Source organism: Rhinopithecus roxellana, chromosome 11 (assembly GCF_007565055.1).
Source record: "Rhinopithecus roxellana isolate Shanxi Qingling chromosome 11, ASM756505v1, whole genome shotgun sequence".
NCBI classification, from domain to species: Eukaryota; Metazoa; Chordata; class Mammalia; order Primates; family Cercopithecidae; genus Rhinopithecus; species Rhinopithecus roxellana.
The window spans coordinates 27,020,084-27,039,967 of NC_044559.1; the positions used below are offsets into that span (position 1 = coordinate 27,020,084).

Genomic DNA, 19,884 nt, shown 5'->3' on the forward strand with positions numbered 1-19,884 from the left:
TAAAGTTGCATTTTCCAAGAACCAATGGATAATGTTAAGTGAGGACTTACTGTACATTGAAATATAAAAAGAATCAGCAACTGTTCTAAATTAAGTGAGGCTAAAGAGATGTGGGAACTGAATAAAACCTGTCAGCTTGGATTTGCTTTGTCTATAAGTAACATTATAGGGACAGTTGGTAAAATCTATCAGGTCTGTATATGAAGGAGGAATATGACCTCAGTGTCGGTTTCCTAAGTTGGATTATTATACTTTGATGTTGTAAGAAAATGCCCAGTGTTCAGATAGTATACAGTGAATTATTTAGGGAAGAAGAGGTGTCATATATACAACTTCCTCTTACACATTTCAGAAAAAGAAAATGTGTACATATGTGCAGAGAGAAGGGGGAATAGAGAAAGCAAATGTAGTGATGTGTTAACATTTGGGGATTCTGAGTGGAAAGTGTTAGGGAATTTTTTGTGCTATCCTTAAAACTTTTCTGTAAGTCTGAAATTATACAAAACTAAAAAAAAAAGAAGAGAGAGAGAACCGTATATTATATAGTCAGCCCTCCATTTTCACCAGTTAGTTTACGAATTCAACCAATCTTGGATCAAAAATAATAGGAAAAAAGTTAAAAATAATAAAAATAGAAGGCAATACAGTGTAATGACTGTTTACATAGCACTTGCTTTGCATTATGTAGTATAAGTAATCTAGAGATGGTCTAAAGTACAAGGCAAGATGTGTATGTACGTTGTATGCAAATACTACACCTTTTGATATAAGGGACTTATCATCCTGGATTTGGTATCTGGGAGGGTTCTGAAACCAGTCACCTGTGGATACCATCAGATGACTGTAGCATTTAAAGTGCCATTTAATTAAAAAAAAAATGCCTGCAATTTGACAAAACATCACTGTTCTTAAAAATCATGCAGGTAAATTTCAAACAGAACATTTAACTTAAAATAATTTTATAAACCTAATACACCAAAATGATTGCAATCACAGATCATCATTTCTCAAAGCCTTGCTAGTTGTTTCTCCTACATTTCTTTCTCTCCATGAAATTTTTGTGGGGGCAGAGGGAATAATTAAAAATAAATACTCATGATAATACGCCACTAATAATATTAACAAATCGTATTGACTTTTTACTGCAGAACATACTAAATGTTTTATATGTATTGTCTTATTTAATTTTCACATCTCCTAAGGATTGGCACTACAACTACCTTTATTTCATGAAAGGGAAACAGAGTCTTAGAGATGAATAACTTTCAAGGATCAGCCATGTAGAAGACTGTGGCACAGGGAAAGTGCAGAAACTTCCACTCCACAGCCGATGCTTGCTGCAGTAAGTGCTTTCCGTGAGAGAGATCTACCCAGATGCACTCTCAAATCAAATATACTTCCATTTTCTAAATGTTCAACTGCATCTTCTGATTCAGCTGTTTCTGAAAATACTAGTATTACATTTTTAAAAAAATTTCCACACCGAAATTCTATTTCAAAATATCACAATTCTTTTAAAATTCAGAATTCTTTCTGAAGCTGAAAGTCTTTCATTCAATTATAGCTTATTTTGAGTTACGAAGCTTGTATGGCTCCTATACATCCTTGATCTACTTTTTTCTTTTCTTCCTTTTCTTTTCTTTTTTTTTTTTTTTTTTTTTTGCTCACTCTATCACCCAGGCTGGAATGCAGTGGAGTGATCTCGGCTCACTACAACCTCCACTTCCCAGGTTCAAGCAATTCTCCTGCCTCAGCCTCCCGAGTAGCTGGGATTACGAGTGCCCACCACCACACCTGGCTAATTTTTGTATTTTTTGTATGGGGTTTCACCATGTTGGTCGTGCTGGTCTCGAACTCCTGATCTCAAGTGATCCGCCTGCCTCGGTCTTCCCAAGTGCTGGAATTACAGGCGTGAGCCACGATGCCTGGCCAGCTCTAGTTTTCTGAAAACTATTTTCAGGTTTCTATATCCTTGCCTTTCTGTCCATCAAAAAGCCTGAGGTTAATAAGAAATAATGCCAATATGTTGTTGAGAGAAGTAATCACAGAGCTGATTAAGGTATATTCATTTATCCACGTTTTTCCAATTTTTAATCAACTTTTTTGGCATATAATGTTAAGAAAAATAAAAGACACCCATTTAAAAAAAATGTAGTTAATGAGGCCGGGTGCGGTGTCTCATGCTTGTAATCCCAGCACTTTGGGAGGCGGAGGCGCGCAGATCACAAGGTAAGGAGATAGAGACCATGGTGAAACCCCGTCTCAACTAAAAAACCAAAAATTAGCTGGGCGTGGTGGCACACACCTGTAGTCCAGCTACGCAGGAGGCTGAGGCAGGAGAATGGCTTGAACCAGGGAAGTGGAGGTTGCAGTGAGCGGAGATTGCACCACTGCTCTCCAACCTGGAGACAGAGAGAGACTCTATCTCAAAAAAAAAAAAGAAAAAAAGAAAAAAAAAGTAGTTAATGAGTATTGTTTCTTCTTAAATAGACTTTATCTGCTAGAGCAGTTTTAGGTTTATAGAATAATTATACAGAAAGTAAAATGAATTTCCATATAATTTCACCCCCCGCCCACGCACCACAGTCCAGCTTGTATCAATTGTCTTCTGTAATGGACCATGCCTTTGTATCTAAAAAGTCATCACCAGATCCAAGGTCGCCTATATTTTCACCTCTGCTATCTTATCAAAGTTGTGTGATTATTTTTGTCTGTTTCACATTAGTCCTGTAGCTCTTTTCAGTTATTGTACGTGAAAAGTTTAAAGTCTATGTCTGCATTCATTTTATTGTTGTTCCAGCCACATTTATAGAAAAAAACTCCTTTCTCCTCTAAATTGCCTTCGGTCTTTTATGAAAGACTAGTTGAGTATGTTTGTTTGAGTCTATTTTGGGGATCTCTATTATGTTCCATTGATCTATTTGCCTATTATTTTGTGAATATCACACTTTCTGAATCACTGCAGTTTTGTAGCAAGTTCTGGGTCAGGTGGTTTCCGTCCTCCAGAGTCGCTGTTCAGTGCTGTGTGGGTTATGCTGGGTCCTTTGTCTTTCCATATGAACTTTAGAATCAACTTTTCTACGTTAAAAAAATAATTTCCTGTGATTTCGATAGAGATTGTGGTGAATCAATACATCAAGTTGGGGAAAATCAACATCTTAATAATATTGAGACTTCCTATCCATATTGTGGAATAGCTCTCCATTTATTTAGATCTTGGATTTCTCTTACTAGAGTTGTGTCATTTTCTCATATAAATCTTGTACATATGTATTAGATTAATTCCTACACATTTAATTTTTGTCTGCTGATACAAATGTTATTGTCATGGAATTAAAATTTCCAATTTTTCAGTGCTAGTATACAGGAAAGCAATTGATGTTTATATATTATCCTGTATCCTGCAACAATCATGTTATAATTACTTTCATGTTCCAGTAGTGTTTTCATGGATTTAGGGTTATTTTCTTATAGACAATCATATTACATCATATCATCTCTGCATAAGGATAGTTTAATTTCTTCTTTCTTTCTCTGTGTAACTTTTATTTCATTCTATTGTCTTATGACATTAGCCAAGACTACCAGTATGATGTTTAATTAGAGTGTTCATGTTCAGAGGGGAAATTCCTGTCTTGGTTTCAATCTTAGGCAGAAGGTATCAACTTTCTCACCATTAAGCATGATATGTAATTTAAGGTTTTGGAGATGTTCGTTTTATTGAAAAAGTTCCTCTCTATTTTTAGTTTGTTTTGAGCATTTTAATCATGAATAAGGGCTGGATTTTATTGAATCTGTTGTTTCATCAATTGATGTGATAATATAATATTGCTTCTGTAGTCTGTGAAATGATGGATTATACTGATTGATTTTCAAACGTGGAAATAGTCTGGCAACCTGGAATAAATCCCACTTCAGTGTGTTGTATGATTCTTTTTATACATTATTAAATTCAGTTTTTGAACTTATTTGTGATGGTTTGTGCATCTATATTTATTTGAAATGCAGATTTATAGTTTTAATTTTTAAAAAATGTTTTCTCTGGTTTTTGTATTAGATAATGCAGTCCTCAGAACAAGTCAGGAACTATACTCTCTCTGGTACAGATAGAAGTTCATTTAAAAAAAAATTAAAAATAAAAACTCTTCTCTGTTTCTATTTTCTGGAAGAGATTGTAGAGAATTAGCAAAATTTCTTCCATAAAAAAATGTTTGGTAAAATTCACTATATGGCTGGTACTTTCTGTTTTGGAAGGTTATTAATTATTGATATAATTTTAGTATTCTATATTTTACCACTCAGATTGTCTGTTTCTCTTTGTGTGAATTTCTGTAGCTTGTGTTTCTAGTAATTTGTCCATTTCAGCTAAGTTATCACATTTTTGACATAGTTTTCATAAAATTGCTTATTATCATTTTAATGTTTTTGGGATCAGTCTTCATGGTCCCTTTTACATTTCAGATATTAGCTATTTTTGCCTTCTCTCTCTCTCTCTCTCTTTCTCTCTTTTTTTTTTTGGCTAGCCTCACTAGAGGTAAAGAAGCTATAAGAAGTGAATTTTATTATCTTATCAAAGAACGAGCTTCTAGTTTTGTTGATTTTCTCTATTAATTTTCTTTATAAAATTTTATTACTTTTGGCTCGAAATTTTATTGTTTATTTTTCTTCTGTTGCTTTGTATTTAATTGCCTCTCCTATTTCTGTTTTTCTAAGCTAAAAGTTTAAATTATTGGTTTTTAGATCTTTATATTTTTTTCCTAACATCTGCATTCTACACTGTAATTTCTCTCTAAGCACTACTTTTGCTATATACTGTATTTTCATTTAATTTGGAATATTTTAGCTTTCTCTTGAGAATCTTTCTTTGACCTATGTGTTACTTAGAAGTATGTTTTTAAATCTCCAAGTATTTTGGAATTTTCTATATATCTTTCTGTTATTCATGTCTAGTTCAATTTCACTGTAGTTTGAGAGCATACTTTGTATGATTTACATTCTTTTGACTTTCTAAGGCCTGTGTTATAGCCCGGAAACTGGATTACCTTGGTGAGTGTTGAATGGGATCTTAAGAAGAATGTGTATTTTGCTGTTGTTGAGTGTAGTCTATAGATGTCAATTATATCTGGTTGATATTTGGTGCTGTTGGGTTAAGCTATGTCCTTACTGATTTTCTGGCTGCTAAATCTGTTTCTGACTGAGGGAGTTGCAGTCTTCTACTACGATAGTAGATTGATCTATTTATCTTTGCAGTTCTATCAGTTTTTGCCTCACATATTTTGAAGTTTCCTTGTTTAGAAAAACGCACATTAAGAATTGTTGTGTATTTTTGGAGAGTTGAATCCTTTATTGTTAAATAGTGTTTCTTTTTATCCCTGGTAATTTTCTTTGCTGTGAAATCTGCTTTGTCTAAACATTGATTCATTTTTTAAAAAATTAGTTCATACACGCATTTATTGAAATAGTTCTAACCTCTGCACAGAGATCATTGCCAAGGCTCCTGGATGGGACAATTGATTCCACCAGGTAGGGCGGCAGGAACTAAAATGAAAAGGAGCTGGATGTAAGATATTTGGAGTGACAAATAGGTAGATTGGTAAAATCAGAAGTTGTGATTACAAGTCTTCAATTGCATACCTTAAGCAGAAACCTTTTACGGCACTATTATAGACACTCAAGTGCCTCTCTGTCCTCATACCTGTAAAGGGATGAAATAAAATGCTGACAGCAGACTCACCTCCAAACTTTGGGTATATTCCTGTAAGGAAGAAAAGAAGCATGAGAAAAAGTGTAACTCCCGCTATTATATATCCTCCGTACCATGATTCATTTTATTTTTCCATAAAAGAAGTCAAGTAAAAACAATGTTGCTCAGGTTGTTTTAGTCATTGATACTATGTATGTATTATGTATGCAAAAAATATTTTTTAAAATTGAAAGCCACTTTAGAATAAATAAAGTAGCCTGGGAAGCATTGTCAGAACTGGTTTTATTTTTTAATTGAAGAGGACACACATCTAAATTTTCATCCATTTCAAATTTACATTTGCCATTGACAAATTATTTATAAAAATGTGGAAACTTCTGAATTATTCCTAATGAATATGTAATTGGTTTGGTAAAATATATACTTTACATAAGTAAAATTAGTCTAAATTGGTTGTGTGAATAGTAGTTACTTTCGAAAGAAAATGCTGATCATTCTCAGTTTACTAATGTTAAGGGTAAATATATGAAACTGAAGGAAAACACTGTCAAATTATCAGATGTAAATAAATATTTAAAAGAAAAATTTGCTTTGAATTTACTGTTCATGATTAAAGTGAATTGTTTGAAAATAATTAAAGTGTTCATAAAATAATACATTTTATGGACAAAATAAATCATACTCTTCCACCACCCTGTCACTATTTATTAAAAAGTAGCCCACTTTATCTTTAAGATACTTAAGCTCATTTCTTGAAGGATACTAGGAAGAGACTTTTGTTCAACTCTCTGCAGGAAGCCGCTGATGATGAGGGGTTCCTCTTCTAGCACAGTGCAGGAGAGAAAAATAGACAGAATGGAATTCCTTGATGTTAATATAATATAAAACGTCATCTAGTATAAAAGGTAATCTAGTACCCAGATGTTTTATATAAACTTGAAATAGGGGATTACTATATACTTGTTTTTCAATCCAGGACCACTTTATTTACCTTTGCAAACATGACTTTAATTATAAAGAGTTTGACCTGATTCACATAAAGCTCACCTCAGAAACACCTGGAATTTAGAAAGACAAGACCCTACAAATTGTCATGTGCAGAATCATTATTTGCATTACCAAGGAATTTGTGCACTTCATTTTTATGAGAGGGTTTAGTTATGTTCAGCTATAGAAAAGCTTAGAAGAAGCTCTTTATTAAAAACAATACATGAACTAAAATGTTCATTCTAAAAATTCAAAGCACAAAACTTTTAAATTGATGTAATAGGCTGACATCCAAAGAAAAAAAATAACATTGTGCATATTAAAAGGATAACAAAAATTGCATGATGAGATGAATCTATTCATAAAATTGTAGTGCTCACTTACCATCGCCTCTTTAGGGAGTAAAATATTGTCATTGTAAAAGTCTCTGTACCCTGCACCATGGCTCTGAAATTCCACCAGCAAAAATATATATGTTTGGCTTTGGTAGAATTTGGTAAAAATTTATCTATTATGAAAATGTTCCAAAATATACAAAAATGTACAGGACAGCATAATGTGGCTGAATGCTTACCTTCAAGAATTACCAATATTCTGTCAATCTGTTCTTCCCAAACCCTGGTCATGATATCGTATCTTCGATAAACACTTCAGGAGATAGAGAGGATTTTTGTCTTCCTATACAATTTCCAGTCTTTCAGAATTACTTAAAAACATTAAAATATTTTAGCAGGAATTGATAATGTATTAGCCAATTACTATCACTACAAAAATCAAAGTGATAAAATAATCACATTCCAACCAATACATGTTGGAGGGTTATTAGGTTGCAGTTGGTATTAGACTGGCCATGGCCCCTGGTACAAATCTTACTAATGTCACTACTTTGTCTGGTCTGAACCAGACTCTGGACAAGACGTAAGGACCAAACTAGAGAATATTCATGCTTGCTGGCCTAGTTAAGTTTTGTTCATCCATTTGACGTCTCCTAAGATAAATGAGTGCATATTCCCTGTTTCCTTGGGCACTCTGCTACTCTGAAAATAAAGAGTTCCATTTCTGCAGTTGGAATCAACGGATAAACAAAGAACAATTTTTCTATTAAGGAAGGTAATGCTGGAAAATGAGAAACTGGATTTAAATCTGACCGGCACGTGTCAAGTGAAGTAGGGTATCAGAATTCACTTATCTAGTATCTCTAAGCCCGTATGTGTATATATATATATATATATATATACACACACACATATATATATATATGAGATTTGAGCATTTGATACATGCTTTTAATGTTCAGGGTGTGGAATTTAGGCTCTGGAATGATCCAGAACATACATGATCTTAGCCTAAAATAAGGTGGAGAAGCCAGAAGGAAGAGTCAGAACATTCAGGACTTCAAGATGGATTAGATGGAGAGGGAAGCAAAGTAAGAGTCAACAATAAAGCCCAAGTTTGTGACTTGACAAACTGTGTGGTTGGTGACGCCGCTGAGATACAGAAGTCAGAGTAGTGGAGTCAAAACATGGGTGAGGGTGGTGTAGGATAAGCAGATATGAGGTCCTTATAAGTCTAGTTTTTCCATAGTATCATGGATGTGGCTCTGAAGACAGTGATTGGAAAAGGCATACCTGGGAAATCTGGGGATAGTTGTGGGTGTTTATGGAGCAGGATGCACATCATAAGGTGGAAGAAAATGAAGCTGAAAAAGGTAAATCAACACACAGCAGCTTATAAAGCACTGGGTCAGAATGGTGTCATTGTTGAGACTCTAATATGAACCCTACTCTTCTAAGTTCTCCTTTGAACCCTGCTTTCCAGATTTTCTTGTCACCATCATTGGTTGGATCCTTCCAATAAGTGATATTCAAACGACATTTAGCAGGCAGAAGGAAAAGCCACATTTTCTGTTGTGTTGTTGAATGCTGACCCGGGGTTGGCTTCCAGGTGCAGTGTTGAGGAAACCACATCCTGGTACAGGGCAACTAAAGTTACGTATTTTTGCTTCTTTGCAATTTCTGCATTCCCAGGTTGGTTTTGTTTTGTTTTTGCTTTTAGTTGAATAGTACTGTGATTAAACTTGCGTATTTAATAAGACTTCGTTGCTGACAGGAAATGATGAAAGATCTAGACAAAAGACATTAATTGCTCAGATACAGTTTATTTAGATTTTGGTGAATGTTTTAATTGAGTCTTTCATCATAGCTTTTTTGATAGCATGGGAAATCTGTGGATTGAACAAAAATCCTGGCATTTGACTTGATAGCATATCAATACTCATATGAATGAAACTCTCTTGTGATACAATACACATCTTTTCCTTGGAACTATCTGGTTGTCAAGAAGTATGACGAAAAGAACTACATGATGTCTAGAAAATCTATCACAAAAGTAATGCAGAGCAAGAATGCTTATAAGTCAATATGACAGTATGAAAAATGAAGCTCAAAAGATGTTAGACTTAAATTTGGGGCAGAAACAACAAACTGAATATAACACATACATGATTTTTCTGCTCCCAAACATCTATTTCTTTCCAAAATATGTTATTTTAACTTTATCTTGTTGCATATTCTTTTCAATTGTAATTTGATTTATCAGTAAATGCTCAGTCTTGAAAATATTTTCTCAATGGTCCATAAGAGAAATGTTTACTGATTTAACAGTATCCTTATCACAATATTGATTGTCTCAAGGTGCTGGGACATGGTTTGAAAGCCTCTCTCTACCTAATACACTTGTTTCCTCAGATAAGAGACGATGCTGATGTTACAGCATTGGAGCTTAGAATTCACACTTCATGGATAATATGCATAACTTTTTGAAATATCTTCTAAGGAAACACTTTTTAAAATACTGGGATAGAAAACTATATGTATGCAGCTAGGCATGGTGGCTCGCACCTGTAACCTAAACACTTTGGGAGGCCAAGGCGAGAGGATTGCTTGAGCCTAGGAGTTCAAGACCAGCCTGGGGCAACACGGTGAGACCTCGTCTCTACAAAAAATAATAATAATAATTAGCCAGAAGTGGTGACACGTGACTGTAGTTCCAGCTATTTGTGAAGCTGAGATGGGAGGATCGACTGAGTCTGGCGAGGTCAAGAATACGGTGTGCTATGATCCTGCTGCTGCACTCCAGCCTGGGTAACAGAGATAGACCCTGTCAAAAAAAAAAAAAAAAAAAAAAAAGGAAGGAAGGAAGACAGAGAGAGAGATGAAGGAAGGAAGGAAGGAAGGAAGGAAGGAAGGAAGGAAGGAAGGGGGAGGGAGGAAGGAAGGAAGGGGTAGGGAGGGAGGGAGGGAAGGAAGGAAGGAGAGAAAGAAAGAGAAAGAAAGAAAGAAAGAAAGAAAGAAAGAAAGAAAGAAAGAAAGAAAGAAAGAAAGAAAGAAAGAAAGAGAAAGAAAGAGAAAGAGGAGAGAGAAAGAAAGAAAGAGAGAAAAAGAAAACTATATGCAAGACTATGTTTTTGAAAACAAGCTATGCAAAAGCATGAAGTTATATAAATGATCAACATGAATAAGAGTAAGAAAAGGAAGAAATTGTAAAAGACCCTCTGGAAAAAAAAGTTATGCTCTTATTCAAGATAATGATTATGAAGAAATGTTCAAATACGTATGCTATGATAAAGATGGTATTTTTAAAAGTGAATAGTACTTTTTATAATTTTTAAAGACTATACTAGTGCAGTATATATATACATATATATATGTGGGGGGTGTATACATATATATACATATATACTTAAAATCTGCAAATTTTCCCAATGAATTATAATATCTCTTGAGAGCAAGTTTTAGGTTTTGTTCCTTTTCTAAGCCGCACTTCCATGCTGCTTTGCACAAAGAAGTCATTCTACAAACGCTTTTCAAATAAATCATGTCATTGAAACTGTAAATTAATATAAATGTTTTGATGGAAAAGCTGCTATCCTCCTAAATGACCACCCAGCATGTACTACATTTAAATTATCAGCAAGTTTTCATTTTAGGCCAGTCTTTTCAGAAATAAAACAAATAAATCAATAAAGGAGAAAATGTGACCAACCTACAGTAGCATACTATAAATAGTGACCCTCTGCACCATGTGGAACTGACCTGAAGAGGAAGGGCGTGATTAGTGTGTACGCTGCCACAGGCTGAGCTGCAAATTCATCTTGAGTGCACGCTGGAAAATGCATTTCTTAGATGTGATGTAAATTGCACGAGTCTTGTAGTATTCTGACAATTCAAAAACCTGAGACATTTTAAAGAATTAAGCAATATATTCACAGAATGAAAACATGTAAGTGCAGCTGCCTATGTGAGAAAGATATATTACAGAATATTCCTGTTAATAGATGAGATAGTAGATGGATGTCTAATATATATATATATATATATATATATATTTATATATATATACACCCAAGCCAACATAAATGAAAACCGTTCTGCAGGAACATATGTATCTATTTATGTCTTCATAAGTGTTCAGACAGACTTCATATCCCACTCCCTCAGGACACACAATTGGAATTACACAAACAGCATAAGAACCAAATGAGTAAAACCAATGTTCTCAGAACTGACTGTCATTAATCACTAATGATGTCGGGTCAGTGAATACCAGGCTTCAACAATACAACAGATCATACATTCTACAAGGAGACAATGAATTTTCTAAAGAAAAATAACCTCCCTTAAGGGTACAGAGACTCCATAAAGACAAAATGAAGCCGAAGATAAGTAACCTGGCAAAAAGATCAGGATGATGATATCAGTGGTCATTTCACTATCCTTGAAACTGATATTTTCTAAAATACATACTTTTTAAATGACAGAGTATCATTAAAATTGATAAATGTGTAAAATACAGGCTACTTAGCTGATATTTTCTTTGGTACATCTCCTTGGGTCTGAAGATATAGTTCAGCAGTTAACCCTTCAGGAACCATGCTGAGAAAATATCTCTTATGATTAATATCTTGATTTGTTTTACAATTAAAAAGTTAATTTATAGCATGAAGTCTTATTGGACTATTAAGACACATGGAATAAATACTAAATTAATATCCACGATGAGTTACATTTTGTCAAGGAGCTGGAGTTGCTGACAATTATGCAGGCTCCACTTGGGATAACTCAGTCAGCATTTTTACCCTCACGGTAGAATGGAACATCAGTGTTCGCCATCAAAAGAGTACGCCTAAATTATGATGATGTGGCTCGCTATATATGATCTTGGCTTTCTCATTTTACTTTTAATAGAATTCATTTCTTTCTTGTGTTTAAAATAAGAAGGCAGAATTTGTATGGTTCAGAAAATATACAACCTGCCATATGTTGTCATCTTATGCAATAAAGGGAAACTTGTATGTGCCTCCTATTGTGGATTTTCTATAAAATAGCGCTCCTGACCAACACAAAGTAATATTTGGGAAATCAAAAGTACATGTAAAACAACCAATAAGACAAACAGCACATAATAGATGCTAATAAGCCGATTATTCTCTTTTGAATGCAAAGGTAAAAATCACACAGACTACAGCAGATGTGCGTATTGGGGAAGGTAGAGTAAGGATGCTAAGATTTATAAAGAAACGTAAGAAAACATTTTCAAGGGCTGGAACTGTGGCATTGCTCATTTGCACTCAAACTAAAAGACAGTTCTAATGAAGCAGCCTGAGTAGGCTGCTACAACGAGTCAGCCTTCCTCAGTGTCTGCCCCTCTTCTGACTGGCCTGTCCCAGGGTGCAGTGACTGGCTCCCTCTTGGTGGCACTCAGACCTGAAGGTATCAGGTATGCAGGGTTTCAGTCCAAACATACACAGCCTCCCGGTTTCTCCACCGTGATTTTTAACTCCTGTCTACCCAGAGCCATTCTACTACTGGGTCTTCTGTGTTTCACACTAACTATCCCATTGGGAGAGGTGGATTGGTTTTACCAGCCTGCTTCCCCAGTGGACTGGGATCTCATAGCTGACCCACTGTAGATGCTGGTCAGAAGCCCAAATCTCTGTTCTAATTAAGTAGGGACAGATTCACAAGCTTTCTTAGTTCCCACAGTGGCTTTACTATTGCAGCAATATTTCCACAGTGCTCCAAAATAAATACATGACGGCTTACATTTATTAAGTTGCTAACTCCAAAAAAAATTTAAGTGTTTCTATCCTAACCACTTAGGGCATCCTTGAAAAAGAATACACATAACATCGGTTGAAAGAAAACTAGCATTCAGTTTTATTGTTAAGTAGTCATAATTATTCAATAATGGTAGATGTTCACCTGCTGGGCACTGTGTGACTTCTTGATCCTTATTTCTTGATGCACGTTGATTTCGTGATACATAGTTTTATCACAGCAACCACCAAAACCCCCTCTGCAAAGATGTGAAGTCACTAAAGGGAAAATTCAACAAATTTTGTTGAATTTATTCTGAGGTTTACATACAGAATCCCAAATGAGGACTAGTAGTGTAACTGTATTAGTCAGGGTTCTCTGGAGGGACAGAATGAACAGGATAGATGTATATATGAGGAAGAGTTCATTAAGGAATATTGACTCACACGATCACAAGGTGAAGTCCTACAACAGGCTATGTGCAAGCTGAGAAGCAAGAAAGTCAGTCCAAGTCCCAAAACCTCAAAAGTACGGAAGCCGATGGTGCAGCCTTCAGTCTGTGGTTAAAGGTCTAAGAGTCCCAAAGCCGAAGAACTTGGAGTTTGATACTCAAGGGCAGGAAGCAACCAGCATGGGAGAAAGATGGAGGCGGGAAGACTCAACCAGTCTAGTTCTTCATGTTCTTCTGCCTGCTTTTGTTCCAGTGGCCCTAGCAGCTGATTAGAGGGTGCCCACCCAGATTGAGGGTTGGTCTGCCTCTCCCAGTTCACTGACTCAAATGTTAATCTCCTTCAGTAACACCCTCACAGACACACCCAGAACAACATTTTACATCCTTCGGTCAAGCTGACATTCAGTATTAACCATCAAAATAACCTTACATTTAGATTGATCCTACCAAAAACAAACTAAAAAAAAAAAAAAAAAGAGAGAGAGAGAAGAAAAACAAAGAAACAAAAAACAGTTTCTTGAGTGTGTCCTGTCAAATCCCTGATATTCGTGCCATCATCAGGAGCAGAGGATGTGTACTGAGGAGGAGGAGTGTGTTGGAGAAAGAGTCCTAATCGTCTTCTGCTGTGTATTTCCACCAGTTGCTGCTCTACAGACCCTTCCAGATAAGACATCTTGTAGGGGGAGGATGCTGTGACCAGCAAGCCAACCCGATGGTGCCCCCATAGGCCAGAGCATTTATTTCCCACTCAGGCAATGACATTGTTGAGCCAACAGAGTGGTCCAACTAATGCCAGGATAATCTGAATCACGCTCAAAGCTCTATGGTGATTTCCTTGATATATGGTCTAAATTTAATTCCATGTAATACATCTCATAAAATCTGTGTTTAAAAATATCCTGCCATTTTATCATCCTGCTATCAAACTTGCTGCAAGTGAGCCTCTACGTTTTTTAATAAGGAAGCATACTGCTGGCAGTAATACCACAGCGAGAGTCCAGAACACTATGCCAGTGTGCTGGAATTTCTCAGAGGTGCAATTTTATGCAACAAATGTGTTTGCAGAACCTGAGGGGAAAAATCAACCACAGGAAAATGAAAGATTAAAATTCTTAATACAAGAATGATTATAAATTGGAAGCATTGATGGATGCACACCTATGATTGTTAGCTGATTTTTCAATTGTAGACGATCATAATAAAAATTAAAAATAAAAGAAAGAGAACTATGTGAGTATTAGAGAAGCATATTGGATTTATCTGCTGTTCCTGGGTTGGGGGCATAAATAGGGCAGGTAGCAGTTATTCACTAAGTCCCCATTGGCCGGGAGCAATTGCTGCAGAGGTTGTGGGTAAGTGCTCTGTCGTCACATGTGATCTGTCTATTGTCCTGTCTGTGTATCGTCCCTCAGCAGTGATTATCTCTCAAGAAGATCTCAGGGGTTGTAGCTCAAATTAAAGTATCATAAAGATGTACGATAAGAAAGCAGGAGAAATGAAGGGCCTAATTTCACTTTTGAGTGCACATTCAGTTACAAGAACTACTCATGGCACTTATTTTTATGTATTGAAACTGAAAAAAAAAAAAAGAGACATACATTATCGATCCTAAACTGAGGTGGAGGTATAGACTTGTCACATTTAATAGTTTGTCCAGGAACATAGATAGTAAATAGCAAAGCAAGGGTTTCACAAGTGTTGGTTTTATTTGGAGAAGGGTGGGGTCTTTAAATTACTTTTAATGCTATCATAAGGGTATAGTATAATTCTCTCATGAGAATATTAGCATCAATGTATTAAAATACTTTATGAGTAATAAATCACCCAACTCAGGCTTTCTTCAATAACAAAAGGGATTTTCACTATAAGGTGATGTCCACGAAAGGTTGGAAGAGTCCAGCAGTACACGGAACTCATCCATGGAGATGCCCCAGCTCTCAGCATCTCCCTGGGCTGATGGCTTTTCCTTGTGTCTCCGAAACAGCACCCATGACCTTCAGGGGCTGCAGGCTTCCTCATCTATGGAGAAGAAGGAGATGGAGATACAGAGGCAGAGAGAGAAGGAAGGCAGGAGGCTTTATTTCTTTATTTATTTTCAGATGCTCTAAGAAATCGTTAATATTTTTCCCCATCAAATGCCTAGGAAGATCTTTGCTCCATCTCATTGATCCAAATCCCCTGTGTCCGTTTGGGCCGTTAATGGGAGATGTGTGTATTATGTTGGTTTTTGTTTGTTTGTTTGTTTGTTTTAGATGGAGTCTTTCTCTGTCACCCAGGTTGGAGTGCAGTGGTGCGATCTCAGCTCACCGCAACCTCTACCTCCCAGGTTCAAGTGATTCTCCTGCCTCAGCCTCCTGAGTAGTTGAGATTACAGGCACACGATACCAAACCCAGATAACTTTTGTATTTTTAGTAGAGACAGGGTTTTGCCATGTTGGCCAGGCTGGTCTCCAAATCCTTACCTCAAGTGATCTACCCGCATTGGCCTCCCAAAGTGCTGGGATTACAGGCTTGAGCCACCAGGCCCGGCCAGGTATTAAGTTGATAAACAGTTTAAACTTAAACTAGATACCTCATGCCTAGAAGCAATGTTTCAACCCGGTTCTCTGAAGCAAATGGACTACTCAGAACTGGTGTTAAAGAATGTGGAAACTCTAGCGTAAATTGGAATAGGCATCAAAAAGAAACGGATATTGAAGAAGCAGCCACAGGGTCCAATATAACAAAACCAGAAGGTGATCTCCTTATATTAGTACATATAGTACAGAATAGGAAAGAGGATGTTAATCATTGCAAACTCTGTAATTTCAAATAATTTTCAAAGAATCAATTTTTAAAGTTTCCTAAAGATTCAGGATAAATGGTCCTAACATTTAACTTTTTCATGTTTTAACAGTTAACTTATTCTGATGAATAAATTCATACCCAATTGAAAAAGAAATTGGAAAATAAAACAAAATTTGAAATTGCCATTAATCTCTGTGCCCAAAGAAAGTCACACGTGACATTTTTGGTGTCTTTCTCTCCAGTCTGGAATATACGCATATCATGTTATTATTTAAAACACGATTTCTTCGCTGTGTTTATGTATCTTAGCTTTTGCATTATAATTTCACTAAAGTTGTAATTTATCTTTATAACATTTTTTTTCTGATTTTCTAGTCCCTTCAGCTAAATGCTTACTTGATTTTGTTTCTTTCATTCTTTCTCAATGATAGAAAGTTTTCGGGCCATAAGTTTGTTGTTGTTGTTGGTTGGCTGCACAAAATTATAGAGAGTTCTGATTGCTTATATTTTTTACAGTTTTGATTTCCCATTTATCCAACCATTAACTGAGTGTTTTACAATATTTAACGACTAAAAGTTTTATTTTACTTTTTTTGGTAATAATAACTTTTACTATTATTTTGCTTCAGTGTGTCTTGACTCACTACCAGTTCCTTCTTCATCTGTGAAAAATAATATTACTCATTCCTCCAAAAAATGCATTAAAGTACTAGGATATTACAAATAAACTGAATACATTCAGGCTAGCTTTAACCAGAATTATAAAATCAGCAATGTAAGAAGCAAAATGCAAGATCATGCAAATTTTAACATTTGTCAAAAAACATAGTCCTCATTGTTTAAATAATGTGTTGGCTTGAACACTCTTTTCTCTACAGAGATTGTGATACCTGATTTTGTTTCCATTTGCATTTGCTTGTGGGTACATCCTCCTTCCTTTTTCTTTGCTGATGCAATTTTCCCCATAGATGGTATATTCCTTGGGTCATGTTAATAAGAGGAAGTTTATACACTCACATATATGTCACCATTTGACTAAGAGCCCCTTATGTTTGTTTGTGACAAATTACCATCAGTGAGTATATGGACAATTTATGGTGGCGATGAGAACAAACCCGGGAAGGATATGGTTTGAGGTTTATAAAGTAAGCTCAGCTAGTGTTGATTGTGACTAATAAATCAACATCCAATGCTCCACTATCAAATACTAATTAATTCTTTCTTTCCTCCCTCATATTAATTTAGTGTCATTCCAAGTCTTCAGGGGAAAGTGTTTGCAGTCTGAAGCAAGAACACTCTTATGCCTTGCCAGAGAATTTTATTAATTGCAGTAAGTGCAGTGGCTTTGGACACCCAAATTTAAAAAAGAAAAATGATTTTGGAAGACAATTCTCCCCTTTGGCAAGTATGATATTTTAGGATCTCAATAAATCCTTTTGAACCTAATGGAATTAATTTTCTCTTATCTTTTTTTGGTACTCAGATAGTCTGGTAATCTAATTACTAGGACCCTTATATTCTAACATTCATATTAAAAGCAACTTCAAAATACAAAATAAAATAAATTCAACAAATTTGTTCAGAGACCTAGTCATAATATGATATTTCACTCTGATGACAAAGGCTATGTTTGCACCTAAGTGATATTCACAGAGGGCTAAAATACCCGTTTACCTACCTAAAATTCTGGTAGCTAGCTGAATCTTGTATGTACAATTATAAATATATGTTTTGGATATTTTAATTTGTTCTGAGTTTAGTGATTTAAAAGATTATCTGTAAATCAGATGACAGAATCCTTTTTTATGGGGGTGAGCAGGGAAGGTCTCACTCTGTCACCTAGACTGGAATGCAGTAGTGCAATCAGGGCTCACTGCAGCCTCTACCTCCCAGGATCAGCTGATCCTCCCACCTCAGCCTCCTGAGTACCTGGGACTATAGGTATGCACCATTATGCCCAGCTAATTATTGGGTTTTTTTGTACTTTTTGTAGAAAAGGTGTTTTTCCATGTTGTCCTGGCTAGTCTCTATCTCCTGGGCTCAAGTGATCCACCTACCTTGGCCTCCCAAAGTGCTAGGATTACAGGTGTGAGCCACTGTGACCAGGCCTGATGGAATCTTTTTTAAACAATATGGTATGGTGAGGAATGAAATAGAAAGTCACGGTACTGTGCAGCTTTGATGGCTGATAAATGCTAGGTGAAACTGCACTTTGTGGATTCATCATTTTTTGTGCCAGGCAGAAAATGTGGACACAGATGCACTCCTCCTACTTTCTTTTGTGTATGTTATAGAAGATGACAGTAAGTGGTAGAATGGATGGAAGACCCTAGCGTGCTAAGTCTTGCTTAAATGCCTATGTGCGTCTACAATTACAGGCCCTCTGACTCCTGGACTCAACACTAAGAGTTGAGAAGGGACTACCTCCATGGAGACGCACAGCTTGCTCCAATATCTTGAGTCAGAAACAGAACAGCTCTGGGTTGTTGTCTTCCCAAACACCAGCTTTTGGGTGTGTCGATTTTTCAATCCTCATTGGGTTTTTTCAAACAGTTCAGAATTTTAGGGGTGCATGAAAATTCTTTGACATCACAACATGATGAAAGCACCCTTTAATTTAGTCTCTGTCAAGATGTGGAATGAACTGGGGAGTTCCCAGGGTCTGCTCTTCCTTTGGGGAGTAGAAGAGAGACATCCTGTCCAAGGCTGGTTCAGCCACCAGCTAGATTCAGGAGTCCTGACTCCTGATGGAATGGTGAGCCAGGGTGGAAACCAGGATATGAAATAAGGCTGCAGAAACTATGTGCTGAAAGGAATATAGTTGTATGGGGAATCTACTATTTCAACATTGCCAGTGTAGCATTTACTGCATGGTAAGAATTACAGAACCTTTCAAATCTCTTAAAATTTTGGGCAGGGAAAAACACACCTACTCAGCAAATTGGGCTCAATGTGTGTAAAGCTCAGATAATAATCCACAGTTATAAAAACTACTGGCAGGGGTCACCATGTCTCTTAAAAGACAAGCTGTGAAGGTCACTATAGGCATTCACGTTGCTAGGAACTGTTCACTTTAAAACTAGATGCTCAAATAAATCAATTCTGTTAGAAACCTTCACAAAGGCTGGGAAAAACATAAAGCCCAGATCAATCTTTCCTTTAGGCTGTATTTTAGATTGCTGACATAAAACTATGTGAAAATGTTTCCCCTTTTCCCCTTTTTAGCGTGTGTTTTATTAGTGAAGTACAACTTAAGAGTTCCCCAGACATTACACAGAACTATATATATATTGGGTACATGTGTCATTACCTCTAAATATCCACAGAAATTTTTACTTAGCAACATTTTTATGTTCCTCTCAAATTCCTACAATTATATACATCAAAACAATTCTCCTTGTTTCTTAAGGGAATTCTCTCTAAATCTAAATGTATTAAGAAGATGTTGGTATTTCCAGAAACTCTGGGTTATATTAAAAATAGGGGCTCCAGGGGAAAGTTTTGAGCTCAAAAGGTCTCTATCTCATGACTTTAAACTACATTTAGGAAGCAATATATAAAATATATTGTAAAAATTTCTAGCACATTTTTCAGATCTTTTTACAGTACTTAGCACTACATGCCAGTAATAGATATGTTTGTGTCCCTATCATTTCCTCTACAAGGGTGTAGGGGCTTACAGTTAGTATTTCTGATTCATTTTCTTTCTATCCCTCCTGAAGCAGTTTTTCAAACAGTATGTTCCTTGATGTTAACAAGTTAAGAGGGATAAAGTGCCTCAGTTCATACAAGCACAGGAAAACTGAGCTAACAAAATATTAAATAGTTTCTTAAAATTAGTACCCTCTGACTCTTCA

General features: G+C 35.9%; 1 long non-coding RNA gene across 1 annotated transcript; it reads right to left on the reverse strand.

Moving 5' to 3' along the window:
- Positions 1 to 14,927: 14,927 nt before the first annotated feature.
- LOC104678922 lies at positions 14,928 to 18,556 on the reverse strand. Its single transcript, XR_750253.1, has 2 exons — positions 18,452 to 18,556; positions 14,928 to 15,259 (listed from the first exon to the last, which is right to left on the reverse strand). It is a non-coding gene; the product is annotated as an uncharacterized LOC104678922 (long non-coding RNA).
- Positions 18,557 to 19,884: the final 1,328 nt, after the last annotated feature.